Here is a 16,696-nt window from a genome sequence, read left to right as displayed (position 1 = left end):
ATCGTGGACAGTGCACCACACACTAAAGCAAGGCCGTTGAAAACCTAGGCTGGCTAAGGAAATAATTTTTTCATTCCATTACCGTAGGTTTTTTGCTGAAATTAAAGCCACTAGTTATACCACGAAGATTTGGATAAAAACCAACCATCTAGATTGTTTCTTACCTTTTTAGGAAAGTTGCAGCCTCCTTGATGCTCTGTTGAACTTCCTGAGTAATCAAACCTTCCATTCTCCCTGAATTTTTTTTTGTAAGATCAAATGCCAGTTGGATTAGTTTAGCTTTCTTCAGGTGTAGCATGCTGCTTCTTTACTGACTGAACACATTTGCCAAAGTTTAAAATTAGTTCTCACACGCAACAAAAGTCAATCCATGTTTCAGTGCAGTAAGCAAGATCAGTATAGCGAAGAGAAGCCCAGATAATCACTGCAGGATATCCTTTTCATTGCAGTGGAGTCCATTTCAACTCACTGGAGCCGGAGCGATTTCAGTCTGCAAAAACTGTCAGCGACACTAAACTCAGCTTCGACCAAATCTGTTTTGCTTAGATCCAGCAATAGTTTCACCTTTTTCACATCGAGAAAGGCATGGCTCTCTGCGTCAATGACATACAGGCTAGGAATCCTCGCTGCTGGGCTTGGCGGCGGCCTCAGTGGTTTGATGCTGCTGATGCTCATTGCTCTCCTTCTCCTTTGGCTTTGTTTGGGTATTTTGGCGATATCCATTGTGGCAGTGGCAAATTAGCTGGATCGAGCTAGCTAAATAGACTAAAGCTAATAACACTAATGTATTTTACAGCTAGCTAAGAAGCTAACTAAACTCTGTAATGGTGGGACATGAGGCAGAGTCAAGTGAAGCAGCTTCAACGGTGAATCTAAATCAAATATTACAGGCAGAGGCGTATCACGTATCACTTAGCCTACAACAGATTAGAAGCGCTTTTCCCCTTTTTTTATGGCGACCCAAGTCATTTATGGCAACCCAAGTCATGCCTAACCACCACGGTAGCTTTCCATAGCCGAGCTACACACACACTGCGGCGCAGTAGTAGTCTGTCTATTGTGTGACACTGCGCCACAGAGATACAGATATTGTGCCAACCTAACACTCAATCATTTGAACTTTTTAGCTATTTTTAAATAGGGAGCTAAAATCTAAAACTGAGGGGGCACAAGTTTCAACTGAGGGGGCTAAGCCCTCATTTGCCCCTTCGTGGACCAGGCCCAGGTTGCTGAGAATCATGTGCTCATACAGTCCAGTGATAATATAAACTGAGTAATATGAATAGATAGGCCTCTGAAAATCTACAATCGAATATATAGATCAAATACATATTATTGCACACTGACCTTTTTTTCCTGTTCTCTAACCCAATCGGATTCCGTTCTCTATCCACTTGGTATTACAACCACGCATAGCAGGCTTTGGGAATATCAAACCTCCGTCCCACAGACCAAGCACCAGATTCTGACATTTAAATAAAAACTATGCTAGAATCCAGGAGAAATGGAAATGCTGTACTTCGTATAAAATCTGATAACACAGAATAGCTTGTTTCCTGGCTTTCTACAGGGGGCTACACCTGAGGTCTGCATGATTTTTTATCATCTGTGGTACACAGCCAGACAATATTTACATGCACTTATTCTCAGGTGTGCCTTTTTTCAAGGGCAGTTATTTTTTTTATCACAGTGACTCACTATTCCCTTGTTTAATTGTGCTGTTGAGTTGGGAGTGCTGGTGTCATGTTGGCACCGAGTGCTGAATTAAACAAGTCTAAATTTTGTCAGGTATGTTCTCCCCTTGGCTTTGGGCACCTTGGATGTTTGAAACAGAGACCATTGTTGTGTAGCTTCATTGTCAAAAGCTGTCCTGCCTGCATACAGATGTTCACTGGATTAAAACACTGCTAGCTATGCACTACCTCCTGTACATTTCAATTGGGGCCATTCTCCAGCTGAGGCTTTCTTACAAGATCACTTTATTTCCCCTTCATGTGCTTCCAATGTTACAAAATCATTCTTGCATAACCATGCAATAGCAAAAGCAGTTGAACTGGTTAAACATACCATACCAAAGCAGAAAAAAGTGCTTACAGGTCTAAGTGATAGACAAGACAACACAAATAAAATCAAATAACATTTTATTTTTAACCTACAACGGGTGTAGATTTATCCGTGAAATGCTTGCGATGAGCACTTCCCAATGATGCAGAGTAAAATAAAAATAATAATTGTGTAACAAACAAATACACACAAATGGAATTATAAACAGGAACTACCGGATCAATGTGCAGGGGTATGAGGTATTTGAGGTAAATATGTACATGAAGGCAGGGTAAAGTGACTAGGTGTAAAGGATGTCACGCTGCTTGCTTAGTGAGTACCACTTCCCCCTCAGGCCCATACCTGAGGCCCATACCTGATTCTGACTTGCAAGCACACGTGACTGCTCTCCTGAAGCGGAAAGCTAGCTATTTTCTGCTGCAAGTGGGGACAAATCAAATTGTATTTGTCACATGCCCCGAATACCACAGGTGTAGGCCTTTAGAGTGAAATGCTTACTAACACGGTGTCCTAACCGGCCTCGCATGTGCCCCATCGTGCGCAAATTGATTTTGTCCCCCCCACACCAAAGCGATCACAACATGCAGGTTAAAATATCAAAACAAATTCTGAACCAATTATATTAATTTGGGGACAGGTCGAAAAGCATTAAACATTTAAGGCAATTTAGCGAGCTAGCACCAATTTGTCCTATTTAGCTAGCTTGATGTTGCTAGCTAATTTGTCCTGGGATATAAATGTTTAGTTATAATTTTACCTGAAATGCACAAGGTCCTCTATTCCGACAATTAATCCACACAGAAAATGGTCAACCAAATCGTTTTTAGTAATCTCTCATCCTTCCAGTCTTTTTCTTCTTTGGGCTTATATGGCGATTGGAAACTAACTTTCATAATGTGTAGTACCACCACCAACCTCCAGTCGTCTTTCAGTTGCCCGGGTGGGTATAACCAATGAGGAGATGGCATGTGGGTATCTGCTTCTATAAACCAATGATGAGATTGGAGAGGAAGGACTTGCTGCGTGATCAGCGTCACAAATAGAACTGACTTCTATTTTAGCCCTTGGCAACGCAGACGCTCGTTGGTGCGTGTGAACAGTGTGGGTGCAGTAATTGAATAACATTTGTTTAAAATTATTTTCAAAGGTAAGTGAATATTTATAGTGTTTTTTGTAGCTTCTGTTGACGCCAAAATGGCGGCTATTTCTTTGGGTTCAGAGCGCCGTTCTCAGATTATTCTTTTTCTGTAAAGTTTTTAAAAAAATCTGACACAGCGGTTGCATAGAGGATACATTTATCTTTAATTATGTGAATAACACTTGGACTTGGGAGGACGATTTGGACGGTAAAGGACCCTGGGCACAGCCTGGAGAATATCGCCGCCCCAGCGGCGAAAGCAGAGAGGCGCTGGTATGAGGAGGCAGCACGGCGACGCGGATGGAGGCCTGAGAGTCAGCCCCAAAAATTTCTTGGGGGGGGGGGGGCTAACAGGGAGTATGGCTACGCCAGGTAGGAGACCTGCGCAAACTCCCTGTGCTTACCGGGGGGCTAGAGAGACTGGGCAGGCACCGTGTTATGCAGTGGTGCGCACGGTGTCTCCAGTGCGGGTGCATAGCCCGGTGCGGTATATTCCAGCTCCGCGTGTCGGCCGGGCTAGATTGAGCGTCGAGCCTAATGCCATGAAGCCGGCTCTACGCATCTGGTCCCCAGTGCGTCTCCTTGGGCCGGCTTACATGGCACCAGCCTTGCGCTCGGTGTCTCCGGTTCGCCTGCATAGCCCAGTGCGGGTTATTCCACCTCGCCGCACTGGCAGGGCGACCGTGAGCGTTCAACCAGGTAAGGTTGGGCAGGCTCGGTGCTCAAGAGCTCCAGTGCGCCTGCACGGTCCGGTCTATCCAGTACCACCTCCACACCCCAGCCCTCCGGTAGCAGCTCCCCGCACCAGGCTTCCTGTGCGTGTTCTCGGCCCAGTACCACCAGTGCCAGCACCACGCATCAGGCCTACAGTGCGCCTCGCCTGTCCAGCGCTGCCGGAGCCTTCCTCCTCTCCAGCGCTGTCGGAGTCTCCCGCCTGTTTAGCGCTGTTAGAGCCTTCCTCCTCTACAGCGCTGCCGGAGTCTCCCGCCTGTTCAGAACTGCCAGTCTGCAAGGAGCTGCCAGTCTGCAAGGAGCTGCCAGTCTGCAAGGAGCTGCCAGTCTGCAAGGAGCTGCCAGTCTGCAAGGAGCTGCCAGTCTGCAAGGAGCTGCCAGGGCCGCCGGTCAGCATGGAGCAGCCAGGGCCGCCAGTCAGCATGGAGCAGCCAGGTCCGCCAGTCAGCATGGAGCAGCCAGAGCTGCCAGTCAGCATGGAGCAGCCAGTCAGCATGGAGCAGCCAGAGCTGCCAGTCAGCATGGAGCAGCCAGTCAGCATGGAGCAGCCAGAGCAGCCAGTCAGCATGGAGCAGCCAGTCAGCATGGAGCAGCCAGTCAGCATGGAGCTTCCAGATCTGCCAGTCGACCAGACTCTTCCAGATCTGCCAGTCGACCAGACTCTTCCAGATCTGCCAGTCGACCAGACTCTTCCAGATCTGCCAGTCAGCCAGGGGTCGCCAGTCAGCCAGGAGCTGCCGCCCCTCTGTCCAGAGCTTCCGCCCCTCTGTCCCGAGCTGCTGTCCCTCTGTCCATTGAGAAGAGTTGCCATGGTGAGGAGGCCACGGAAGAGGATAAGGTGGGGGAAGACTAAGGTGAAGTGGGGGCCACGTCCAGCATCAGAGCCGCCACCGCGGACAGATGCCCACCCAGACCCTCCCCTATAGGTTCAGGTTTTGCGGCCAGAGTCCGCACCTTGGGGGGGGGGGGGGGGGGGGTACTGTCACACCCTGACCAGAGTTTACTTTGTATATTTCTATGTTTTGGTTGGTCAGGGTGTGAGCTGAGTGGGCATTCTATGTTTCATGTCTAGTTTGTCTAGTTCTATGTTTGGCCTGATATGGTTCTCAATCAGAGGCAGGTGTTCGTCATTGTCTCTGATTGGGAACCATATTTAGGTAGCCTGTTTGGTGTTGGGTTTTGTGGGTGATTGTCCTTAGTGTCCTTGTTCCTGTCTATGCGTTAGTTTACACAAGTATAGGCTGTTTCGGTTTTCGTTACGTTTATTGTTTTTGTAGTGTTTGTGTTTAGTGTGTTCTTTTCATTAAACATGAATCGCAATCGACACGCTGCATTTTGGTCCGACTCTCCTTCACACCTAGAAAGCCGTGACACACAATGGGTAGATTAACAAGATGTTTATCTTTCATTTGCTCTATTCGACTTGTTAATGTGTGAAAGTTAAATATTTCTAAAGAATATTTTTATCAGCTGAATGGGAGGGCGTGTTCCCTCCAGGGAACTCCTTTCCCCCCCCTAGCCCCTACAGGTTTTAACCAACAATGCAGTTAAGAAAAAATAAGTGTCAAGAAAGTATTTACTAAATGAACTGAAGTAAACAAATACATACAAATGAAAATCAATAAATACAAAGAAAATAAATAATTTAAGAGCAACAATAAAATAACAGTAACGAGCGTATATACAGGGGGTACCGGTACAGAGTCAATGTGTGGGGGCACAGGTTGGTCAAGGTAATTAAGGTAATATGCACATGTAGGTAGAGTGGCTATGCATTGATAATAAACAGAGGGTAGCAGCAGTGTAAAAATGGGGGAGGGGGAGGGGGGATGGGGGTCAATGCAAATAGTCCGGGTAGTCATTTGGTTAGCTGTTCAGGAGTCTTATGGCTTGGGGGTAGAAGCTGTTTAGAAGCCTCTTGGACCTAGACTTGGCACTCCGGTACCGCTTGCCGTGTGGTATCAGAGAGAACAATCTATGACTAGGGTGGCTGGAGTCTTTGTCAATTTTTAGGGCCTTCCTTTGACACTGCCTGATATAGAGGTCCTAGATGGCAGGAAGCTTGGTCCCAGTGATGTCCTGGGCCGTAAGCACTACCCTCTGTAGTGCCTTCCGGTCGGCCTCCGAGCAATTGCCATACCAGGTAGTGATGCAACCAGGATGCTCTCGACGGTGCAGCTGTGTAACTTTTGAAGGATCTGAGGACCCATGCCAAATCTTTTCGGTCTCTTTAAGGGGAATAGGTGTTGTTATGCCCTCTTCACGACTGTCTTGGTGTGTCCGGACCCTGACAGTTTGTTGGTGATGTGGACATCAAGGAACTTGAAGAGTCAACATGCTCCACTGCAGCCCCGTTGATGAGAATGGGGGCATGCTCGGGCATTCTTTTCCTGTAGTTCACAATCATCTACTTTGTCTTGATCATGTTGAGGGAGAGGCTGTTATCCTGGCACCACACTGCCTGTCTCATCCTTGTTGGTGATCAAGCCTACCACTGTTGTGTCGTCAGCAAACTTAATGATGGCGTTGGAGGTGTGCTTGGCCATGCAGTCATGAGTGAACAGGGAGTACAGAAGGGGACTGAGTAGTCACCCCTGAGGGGCCCCCGTGTGGCGGATCAGCATGGCAGATGTGTTACCTACCCTTACCACCTGGGGACGACCCGTCAGGAAGTCCAGGATCCAGTTGCAGAGGGATGCGTTTAGTCCCAGGGTCCCAGTGATGTGCTTTGTAGGCACAATGGTGTTGAATGCTGAGCTGTAGTCAATGAATAGCATTCTCATGTAGGTGTTCCTTTTGTCCAGGTGGGAAAGGGCAGTGTGGAGTGCAATAGAGATTGCGTCATCAATGGATCTGTTGGGGTGGTGTGCAAATTGGAGTGGGTCTAGGGTTTCTGGGATAACGGTTTTGATGTGAGCCATAACCAGCCGTTCAAAGCACTTCATGAATACAGGTGAGTGCTAAAGGCAGATAGTCATTTAGGCAGTTTTAAAATTATGGTAAATTCATACATACTGTACATGTGTAGGGCAGACCTCGAAGTGACTCTTCTTATCAGCTTTATGCAAGAATTTCCTCTGTGTTGTCATAGGAATTCAGCATTCACTGTGTTGATCTTACCAATCCCCATTGTCACATCTCTGAGAAGCAGAGGTTCTGTTGTGATTACATCGTGTAGGTGTGATTTCTAATTGGAGGTTAACGTTACAGTAATACTATTGATCAACAACTCAAAATCTGAGTCTTAAAAAAAAAGTCTTAGATTCATTGTTATTTTTCTCTCCCTGCCCCATGAGCTTTGGGCCATAGTTGAAGTGTACCTTTCTTTGTCTCTCTTTCTCTCTCTGATCATGCTTAGAATAATGCCTTGTAATGCATGTTAATGCTTTGTAACTTAAGCTTCATGCCTTATATGTGAATCCATTCATTTTACAAAGTAATTATATATACTTGTATTACTGTAACCATAGTCTCATGCATATTGCTAATTATCTTTATGGAGTCAGATAAACATTTTAACTTCTTCTTACGGAGGTGGTCCCTGCACAGGAACAGCTCAGCGGAAATTTCAGAGCGCCACCTATAGTACTATAGTATAGTACTCGATAAATCTCAAACTTTCATAAAAATACACATGCAAGGTACTGAATTAAAGCTACACTCGTTGTGAATCTAGCCACCAAGTCAGATTTGTAAAATGCTTTTCGGCAAAAGCATGAGAAGCTATTATCTGATAGCATGCACCCCCCCAAAATACCAGCACGACACGTAAACAACAGATTTTGCGGTAGCCGGCGCTACCCTAAACGCAGAAATAAAATATAAAACATTCATTACCTTGGACGAGCTTCTTTGTTGGCACTCCTATATGTCCCATAAACATCACAATTGGGTCTTTTTCTCGATTAAATCCGTCATTGTATACCCAAAATGTAATTTGCTGAAGGCCAGTCTGATGCTGCAAAAAGCCCATTTACAAGACGCAACGTCACTTTTTAAAATTACAAAAGTCGCCTATAAACTTTTACAAATCACTTCAAACGACTTTTCTAAACCAACAAACGTTAATGATGTATCAAATTGATCACGGGGCGATCTGTATTCGATAGCAGCAAGTCTGGAAATCATCGTCCATTTTTTCAGTTACACAACATACTGTGGTGCGCCTCAAGAAAGGAGGGGCCTATTCGTGTTGTAACCAAGGATAAATGAGTCAGAAATTGACAGCAATGGCGACATCGTGTGGAAGCTGTAGGCGTTTACAGGGGAATATTTTTTTTGTGTTTTTGGTAAACAGTTTTACCAGGGATTTTTACTCCTAAACACGTTCTTTTATAGCCACAGACCCGATTTAACCAGTTTTAGAGACTTCAGAGTGTTTTCTATACACACATACTTATCATATGCATATACTATATTGCTGGCATGAGTAGCAGGACTTTGAAATGTTGCGCGATTTTTAACAAAAAGCTGCGAAAATTTGCATCATCCATAACAGGTTTTAATAGGCTAATTGCTTATTATGAGTTGCATGTGATGTACAGTGGGGCAAAAAAGTATTTAGTCAGCCACCAATTGTGCAAGTTCTCCCACTTAAAAAGATGAGAGAGGCCTGTAATTTTCATCAAAGGTACACTTCAACTATGACAGACAAAATGAGAAGAAAAAAAATCCAGAAAATCACATTGTAGGATTTTTAATTAATTTATTTGCAAATTATGGTGGAAAACAAGTATTTGGTCACCAACAAACAAGCAATATTTCTGGCTCTCACAGACCTGTAACTTCTTCTTTAAGAGGCTCCTCTGTCCTCCACCTGTATTAATGGCACCTGTTTGAACTTGTTATCATGCCCGGTCAGTAATTCATGGCCGAATTACTGACCGGGCACCCAAGGCATGTGCCCAGGGGACCCACATTTATTTTGTTAGTCCCTCTCGTTCAGATATAATTAGAACATGGCATAACTCATGGCAGTGTAGAATTTACATTAAAACTGCAAATGTTTATCTCAATTCAATGGCAAAATGATTAGAATCGCATTAAATATATTTTAAAACTCCTATACTTTCTCTCTGCCCCATGGAAAAATGTGTAGAATTGCAGAAAATAGGCTTTAACCTTTTACTACAGTGGAATGAATCAGGGTCACGCAGAGTGATTATTGGTAGTCTACTAAACAAATCTACTTTGAAACAAAAGTATTCACCTCACACACATGGTTATGGCCTTAAAAAACACAGATATAGAGTTGAAATGTATTCAATTTAGAGTTTGCATCCCAATATTACACTTTACATACATCACAGAAGACATAAATATAACAAAACTGCTTGACATAGAAACAACATATTTTCGTCAGGTTAATCAAATGATCTTTATGAAATTAAAAAATATGTTATTAACATTCTACAGATGAGGCCAAATAGGGCACTTTTGGATATTGACTGCAGGAAAGGGCTACAACAGCAACATTTTCTCCACTTCATGGCAAAATGTGTAGAATTGCAGAACATGAATTTAATAGTTGGATTAGGGTTAGGGGGGCCAAGATATACATATGTGTACAATTACAATCATGTTTGAAGTGGAATTGTATGATTACTTTCAAAAAAGCTATTGTTTCAAGAACCTAAAAGCTATTGTTTACCTTTTTATATTTCTAAATGGATAATGCCTATTTATTTGGCCCTCAGCCCACCAGTAAGATTACATTTTGGCCCACCAAGCCCAAAAGTTTGAGCACCCCTATGCTCTAGGGCTAGTCTTATCAGTAGTGGTGTGTTGGTGAAATCACTCGTGAAGCCAAGCCAATATAAAAGCCATATTACAACCACCCCTCGACGTCTCTCCAATGTACAGAAGGTAATAGAGATGACAAAAAAAAAACATGTTTACCTGGCTAAGTTCCGAAGCAGCAGCATCAGATTGTGAATCCTGCTCCATGTCTTCTCCCAGGTATACTGAGATTTATGCTGGCTCAGGCTTAATATTATACTATCGCTGCAGGGGTATGGTGTGGTATCTTTATCTGTGTTCTCTTTGGCACAATAACTACTGTCAAACAGTAGTGGTGCTTGGCTAAAATCAGTGGGGAAGAGAAACCAATCCAAAAAAAAAGCCATATTACAACCTATGTTGCGATTTTTGCATTGTTTGCTCTATAACTCATTGGTTCATACGCCACCGTGATATACAATAAGGCCGTGACAACAAAAACACAACAGTGATCACAGTGGCGGGATAAAGTCAACGACACGTGCGTTTGTTTCATCACAGAAACAGGAGAGCAACGTCTGTACTGTAACAAACAGTTACAGTATACGACCTGCAGCACGGTCAAGCGAGTAAATGTTTAGGACAGTTTATAAAAACAACTCTGATTTAGAACCACAGTTACCTCAAGTCAACACAAAGACAACAGGACAACATTTAAACATCATCAAATCAACAGGGCTCTACATCGAGTCTTTCCATGACATAGAGTGACAAGGTGAATCCTGGTGAAAGCTATGATCCCTTATTGATGTCACCTGTTAAATCCACTTCAAATCAGTGTAGATGAAGGGGAGGAGACAGGTTAAGGATAGGACCCTTTTTTCAATTTAAGCCTAAAATGATATACCCAAATCTAACAGCCTGTAGCTCCAGTCCTCCTCCATGCACCAGTTTTAAATCAATTAAGAAGCAATACACATATAGTAGCACAACTATCAACTCCAACTGCCACCCACTGGAGTTACTCTGGCTTCAAGTGTTTACGAGCTAAAAGTGCCAGAGAGGTCCCATGGCCCCTCTGTAGTTTAATTTCAACATTCCTTTGCTCCCCCATCCTATCATCCCCCGGAGGGCACAGTGGCATTATGAGGCATGAGAGCAGCTCCTCTCAAGCCATTTGACCTCCTGGTGAAAGGTTTTCACAAATCCGCCATGCAAGGGGATGGAAAAGCATGAGGCATGCTGCGTTTTTACAAGTGGGGAGGATTTGTTTTTGTTAATGTTGTTGTGCTTGTTCGTTCCATCTAAATCCTGGAGGGTATGAGCTGTTGTTTGCATTCATCTCTGCAGAATAATATTGCATGGAGCTGCAACTTGACTGGTCAGTCAGCAGCAGCCCAAGTATTTAATAAAAACAGTGTGAAACGCCAGGGTAAATGACACCAAAACTGTGCTGCCACAAATTAATAATTCATTAGGAGCTGTTCAGGCTAGACCTACATAAATACCATCTCTGACAAAGCCCCCGATGGCGTGTTGGAATTACCATAGAATGCTCTGCAGGCAGCAAAAAACAAATTATAGGTCCCTGTCATCGAAACAGATGTAAGAGATGCAAATATCATTGTGATCCAGCTCTTTTTTTCCTGGATTTCCCTCTCACTCTAGCTCTCTCCATCTCCTCTGTCTCTCTTTACCTCTTCTTTCTCTCTCTAAATGGGGAAGACACATTTCAGTTATACAACTGACTAGGTATCCCCCTTCCCTCTTCCCTTTCCTCTCTTGCGCTCTTTTTCGACTCTCTCCCTCTCTCTGCCTCAATTCAGTTTCAATTTAAAGGTTTTTATTGGCATGGAAAACATGTTTACATTGCCAAAGCATGTGAAATAGGTCTCTCTCGCTATCTCATCACTCTTTTGCTCTCTCTCTCCTCTCGCTGTCTCTCTCCATCTTCCCTCTCTCTTGCTCTTTCTCCTCAATTCAATTAAATGCAAGGGCTTTATTGGCGTGGGAAACATATGTTTACATTGCCAAAGCAAGTGAAAAAGATAAACAAAAGTGAAATAAATAATTTGAAAAAATTAACATTAACATTACACTCACAAATGTTCCAAACTAATAAATACATTTGTCTATATACAGTGTTGTAACGATGTGCAAAAAGTTAAAGTACAAAAGGGAAAACAATTCAACATAAATATGGGTTGTATTTACAATGGTGTTTGTTCTTCATTGGTTGCCCTTTTCCTGTGGCAACAGGTCAGAAATCTTGCTGCTGTGATGGCACATGGTGGTACTTCACCCAAAAGATATGAGAGTTTATCAAAATTGGATTTGTTTTCAAAGTCTTTGTGGGTCTGTGTACTCTGAGGGAAATACGTGTCTGTAACATGGTCATATATTTGGCAGGAGGTTAGGAAGTGCAGCTCAGTTTCCACCACATTTTGTGGGCAGTGTGCACATAGCCTGTCTTCTCCTGAGAGCCAGGTCTGCCTACGGCGGCCTTTCTCAATAGCAAGGCTATGCTCACTGAGTCTGTACATAGTCAAAGCTTTCCTTAAGTTTGGGTTAGTCACAGTGGTCAGGTATTATGCCACTGTGTACTCTCTGTTTAGGGCCAACTAGCATTCTAGTTTGCTCTGTTTTTTTTGTCAATTCTTTCTAAATGTGTCAAGTAATTATCTTTTTATTCCCTCATGATTTGGTTGGATCTAATTGTGTTGTTTTCCTGTGGCTCTGTGGGGTCTGTGTGTTTGTGAACAGAGCCCCAGGACCAATATGCTTAGGGGACTCTTCTCCAGGCTCTGTACGTGATGGCTTTGTTATGGAAGGTTTGGGAATCGCTTCCTTTTAGGTGGTTGTAGAATTGAACAGCTCTTTTCTGGACTTTGATAATTAGCAGGTATCGGCCTAATTCTGCTCTGCATGCATTATTTGGTGTTTTACGTTGTACACAGAGGATATTTTTGCAGAATTCTGCATGCAGAGTCTCAATTTGGTGTTTTGTGAATTCTTGGTTGGTGAGTGGACCCCAGACAACACAACCATAAAGGGCAATGGGTTCTATAACTGATTCAAGTGTTTTAAACCAGATCCTAATTGGTATGTCAGATTTTATGTTCCTTTTGATAGCATAGAAGGCCTTTCTTGCCTTGTCTCTCAGATCGTTCACAGCTTTGTGCATTTTCTCTCTCTCTCTCGCTCTCAGAGTAGTTATTTCATCCATGGACGTAGTAATGTGATGAGGATGGATCTAGCTGAGCTGATGCAGAAAGAAAGAGCCTGTCATGGGAAAAGAAAGCACCTAGAGTGGATGCTGGAATACGTTTAGACCCTTTCTTTACTTTCCCTTTCATTATACATTACAATCATTGGGAAGTCACATCACATATTCATGTTCCCAGGGAAGTTTGCTTGTATAACCGTGGGTTGTTTGTGGATTATGACATGGGTACTGTATATTACAGTATGCCTGTATTTTATTTTGGGGGATATGGCTAATAGTTCCATGGGAAGACAGTAGTTATAATAACAAGAATATCATAAAACATACAGTATTCTCGCTAACAAACCCTGGTTCAATGCTTTCAAGTGAAACCGACACACATTGGCATTATTCACATTTGCACACACTGCATTTGTCAAGTCTCTGTGGAAGCCAGGCAATTCCGAGTCCATTAATGACTGTGTAGTCTGTATTTGCAGCACGGCTGATCAAGGACCCTTGTGTTGCGAGTTGGAACGTTGTTGAAAATCATACCTGCGCCACACTTTGACGACATAGGCTCCCGACCATGTAAATGGAAAATACAACCACTTTGCATGGAGCAATTCTAAGTCAATTTTCCCATAGTTCGTCATGCGGAAAATTAAGACTGTGCGAGATAAGATACGAATGACCATAAAGTAGATATACTATGCAATATGTTATGAGGACGACAAGTCACAGTGACAAGTCACAATGTAGAATCCCTGTGTTGCTAGGGCATCGGCTGTATCTTAACTCATTCACGGACGTCACATAACAGTTTCTCTCATATGATGTCCCTGGTAAAGCGCACTGCTGCTCGCTCAATCAATTCACAAGACAGAGACTGTGCATTCTGGTGCTTTTATTGGTCTTTTATCCTTAAGAGTATCAATCTAAGTCATATAATTTAAAAAAAATCCCCATCAATATCCGTCGGTTTTAGCTAGAGATATCAGTGCAAAATGGCTTCACTCAATCCACCACGTCTGCCTATGTCGGACTTCCGTTGTTTATCAATACATGAGACATCCCGGAAATTGTTCTTCTCACGAATACGTCTCGAGTGTCAGAAAGGTTTTGGAAAGGGGAGACTCTCACAAAATGTAAAGAAATGAAAACCATACCTCTCGACCCACTATGACCTCGGCAGAGTCATCAAACAAGTTAAAATACAATATAGGAATAAGGGTCATATTACACAGGGTCTAACACCCGCTGCATGTGGCAGGGGCTACAGTCCAGTACTGATTATAAAGGAAGACCCAGCTGTGACCTGCTCTACCAGACAAACTCAATGCCTTTTATGCACGCTTCAATAACAACATTGTGCCGGGTATGATGGCCATCACCGACCTAGAGGACTGGGTGATCTTGCTCTCCGAGGCTGACATTAGTAAGGCCCGACGGTATTACAGTGCGCGTTCTCATGGTAATATTCAACCTCTTCCTGTCCTAGGCTGTAATCCCTACATCCCTACAAGATGACCACCATCATTCCTGTTCCCAATAACTCTAAAGATTCATGCCACAATGACGACCGCCCTGTAGCACTCACATCTGTAATCATGAAGTGCTTTGAGAGGCGGGTTATGGCACACAAACGCCATCATCTCAGACACCCTAGACCCAATTTGCATACCGCCCCAACAGATCCATAGATGACACAATCTTAATTGCACTTTCCTCACCTACCTACAGTTGAAGTCAGAAGTTTACATACACCTTAGCCAAATACATTAACTCAGTTTTTCACAATTCCTGATATTTAAAGCTAGTAAAAATTCCCTGTCTTAGGTCAGTTAGAATCACCACTTTATTTTAAGAATGTGAAATGTCAGAATAATAGTAGAGAGAATGATTTATTTCAGCTTTTATTACTTTCATCACATTCCCAGTGGGTCAGAAGTGTAGATACACTCAATTAGTATTTGGTAGCATTGCCTTTAAATTGTTTAAATGGGTCGGGTAGCCTTCCACAAGCTTCCCACAATAAGTTGGGTGAATTTTGGCCCATTCCTCTTGTGAGAGTTGGTGTAACTGAGTCAGGTTTGTAGGCCTCCTTGCTCGCACATGCTTTTTCAGTCCTGCCCACAAATGTTCTATAGGATTGAGGTCAGGGCTTTGTGATGGCCACTCCAATACCTTGACTTTGTTGTCCTTAAGACATTTTGCCACAACTTTGAAAGTGTGCTTGGGGTCATTGTCCATTTGGAAGACCCAATTTCGACCAAGCTTTAACTTCCTGACTGATGTCTTGAGATGTTGCTTCAATATATCCACGTAGTTTTCCTCCCTCATGATGCCATATATTTTGTGAAATGCACCAGTCCCTCCTGCAGCAAAGCACCCTTACAACATGATGCTGCCAACCCTATGCTTCACGGTTGGGATGGTGTTCAACGGCTTGCAAGTTTCCCCCTTTTTCCTCCAAACAAAATAATGGTCATTATGGCCAAACAGTTCTATTTTCGTTTCATCAGACCAGAGGAAATATCACCAAAAAGTACGATCCGTGTCCCCATGTGCAGTTGCAAACCGTAGTTTGGCTTTTTTATGGTGGCTTTGGAGTAATGGCTTCTTCCTTGCTGAGCGGCCTTTCAGGTTATGTCAATGTAGGACTCATTTTACGTGGATATAGATACTTTTGTACCTGTTTCCTCCAGCATCTTCATAAGGTAATTTGCTGTTGTTCTGGAATTAATTTCCACTTTTCACACCAAAGTACGCTCATCTCTAGGAGACAGAATGTATCTCCTTCCTGGGCGGTATGACGGCTGCATGGTCCCATGGTGTTTATACTTGCGTACTATTGTTCGTACAGATGAACGTGGTACCTTCAGGCGTTTGGAAATTTCTCCCAATGATGAACCAGACTTGTGGAGGTCTACAAGTCTTCTTCTGAGGTCTTTGCTGATTTCTTTTGATTTTCCCATGATGTCAAGCAAAGATGCACTAAGTTTGGTAGGCCTTGAAATACATCCACAGGTATACCTCAAATGTCCTCAAATGATGTCAATTAGCCTATCAGAAGCTTCTAAAGCCATTACATAATTTTCTGGAATTTTCCAAACTGTTTAAAGGCACAGTCAACTTAGTGTATGTAAACTTCTGACCAACTGGAATTGTGATACAGTGAATAAGTGAAATAATCTTCCTAAACAATTGTTGGAAAAATGACTTGTGTCATGCACAAAGTAGATGTCCTAACCGACTTCCCAAAACAAGAAATTTGTGGAGTGGTTGAAATACGAGTGTATGTAATCTTCCTACTTCAACTGTATATATTTTACTTCAATTACCTCGACTAACCGGTGCCCCCGCACATAGACTTTGTACCAGTACCCCCTGTGTATAGTCTCACCATTGTTATTTTTCTGTAATTATTTGTTACTTTTATTTCTTTTTTTTCTTAAAACTGCATGGTTGGTTAAGGGCTTATAAGTAAACATTTCATTTTAAAAGGTCTAGCAGCGCATGTGACAAATAACATTTTATATTATTTTATTTGATAACAATGGTCACGTTTTGTTAGAATACTTCAGGGTTACATTCAGGAGGGTGCAATGCTCTGGACGTTGCATGTATAGAACGGACATGATTTGTTACCCTACATGACAGAGAGATGTCTATGTGACCTTTCCATAACATTGTGCCTTACTGTATGTTACCCCGCATGCTGTCGAGTTGTGTCACAGGCACACTGGGAAGTAACACCATGATGGGGACATTCAATGCCTTGGTGGAGTTAGTTATGTATGTGGCCTATGCCTATAACCTCATAGACCACACTAAAC

General features: G+C 43.1%; 1 long non-coding RNA gene across 1 annotated transcript in view; it reads right to left on the bottom strand.

Moving 5' to 3' along the window:
* Nucleotides 1-8,046, bottom strand: part of LOC149982525 (uncharacterized) — a 419,448-nt gene extending 411,402 nt beyond the window's left edge. The window contains exon 1 of the long non-coding RNA XR_016497219.1: nucleotides 7,772-8,046. This is a non-coding gene — a long non-coding RNA (uncharacterized LOC149982525). The remainder of the gene's footprint in view (nucleotides 1-7,771) is intronic.
* Nucleotides 8,047-16,696: the final 8,650 nt, after the last annotated feature.

Source organism: Oncorhynchus mykiss, chromosome 7 (assembly GCF_057628025.1).
Source record: "Oncorhynchus mykiss isolate SJ-2025 chromosome 7, ASM5762802v1, whole genome shotgun sequence".
Lineage (NCBI taxonomy): Eukaryota > Metazoa > Chordata > Actinopteri > Salmoniformes > Salmonidae > Oncorhynchus > Oncorhynchus mykiss.
The sequence above is the reverse complement of the archived record's forward strand: the minus strand, read 5'-3'. Positions and strand labels throughout refer to the sequence as shown.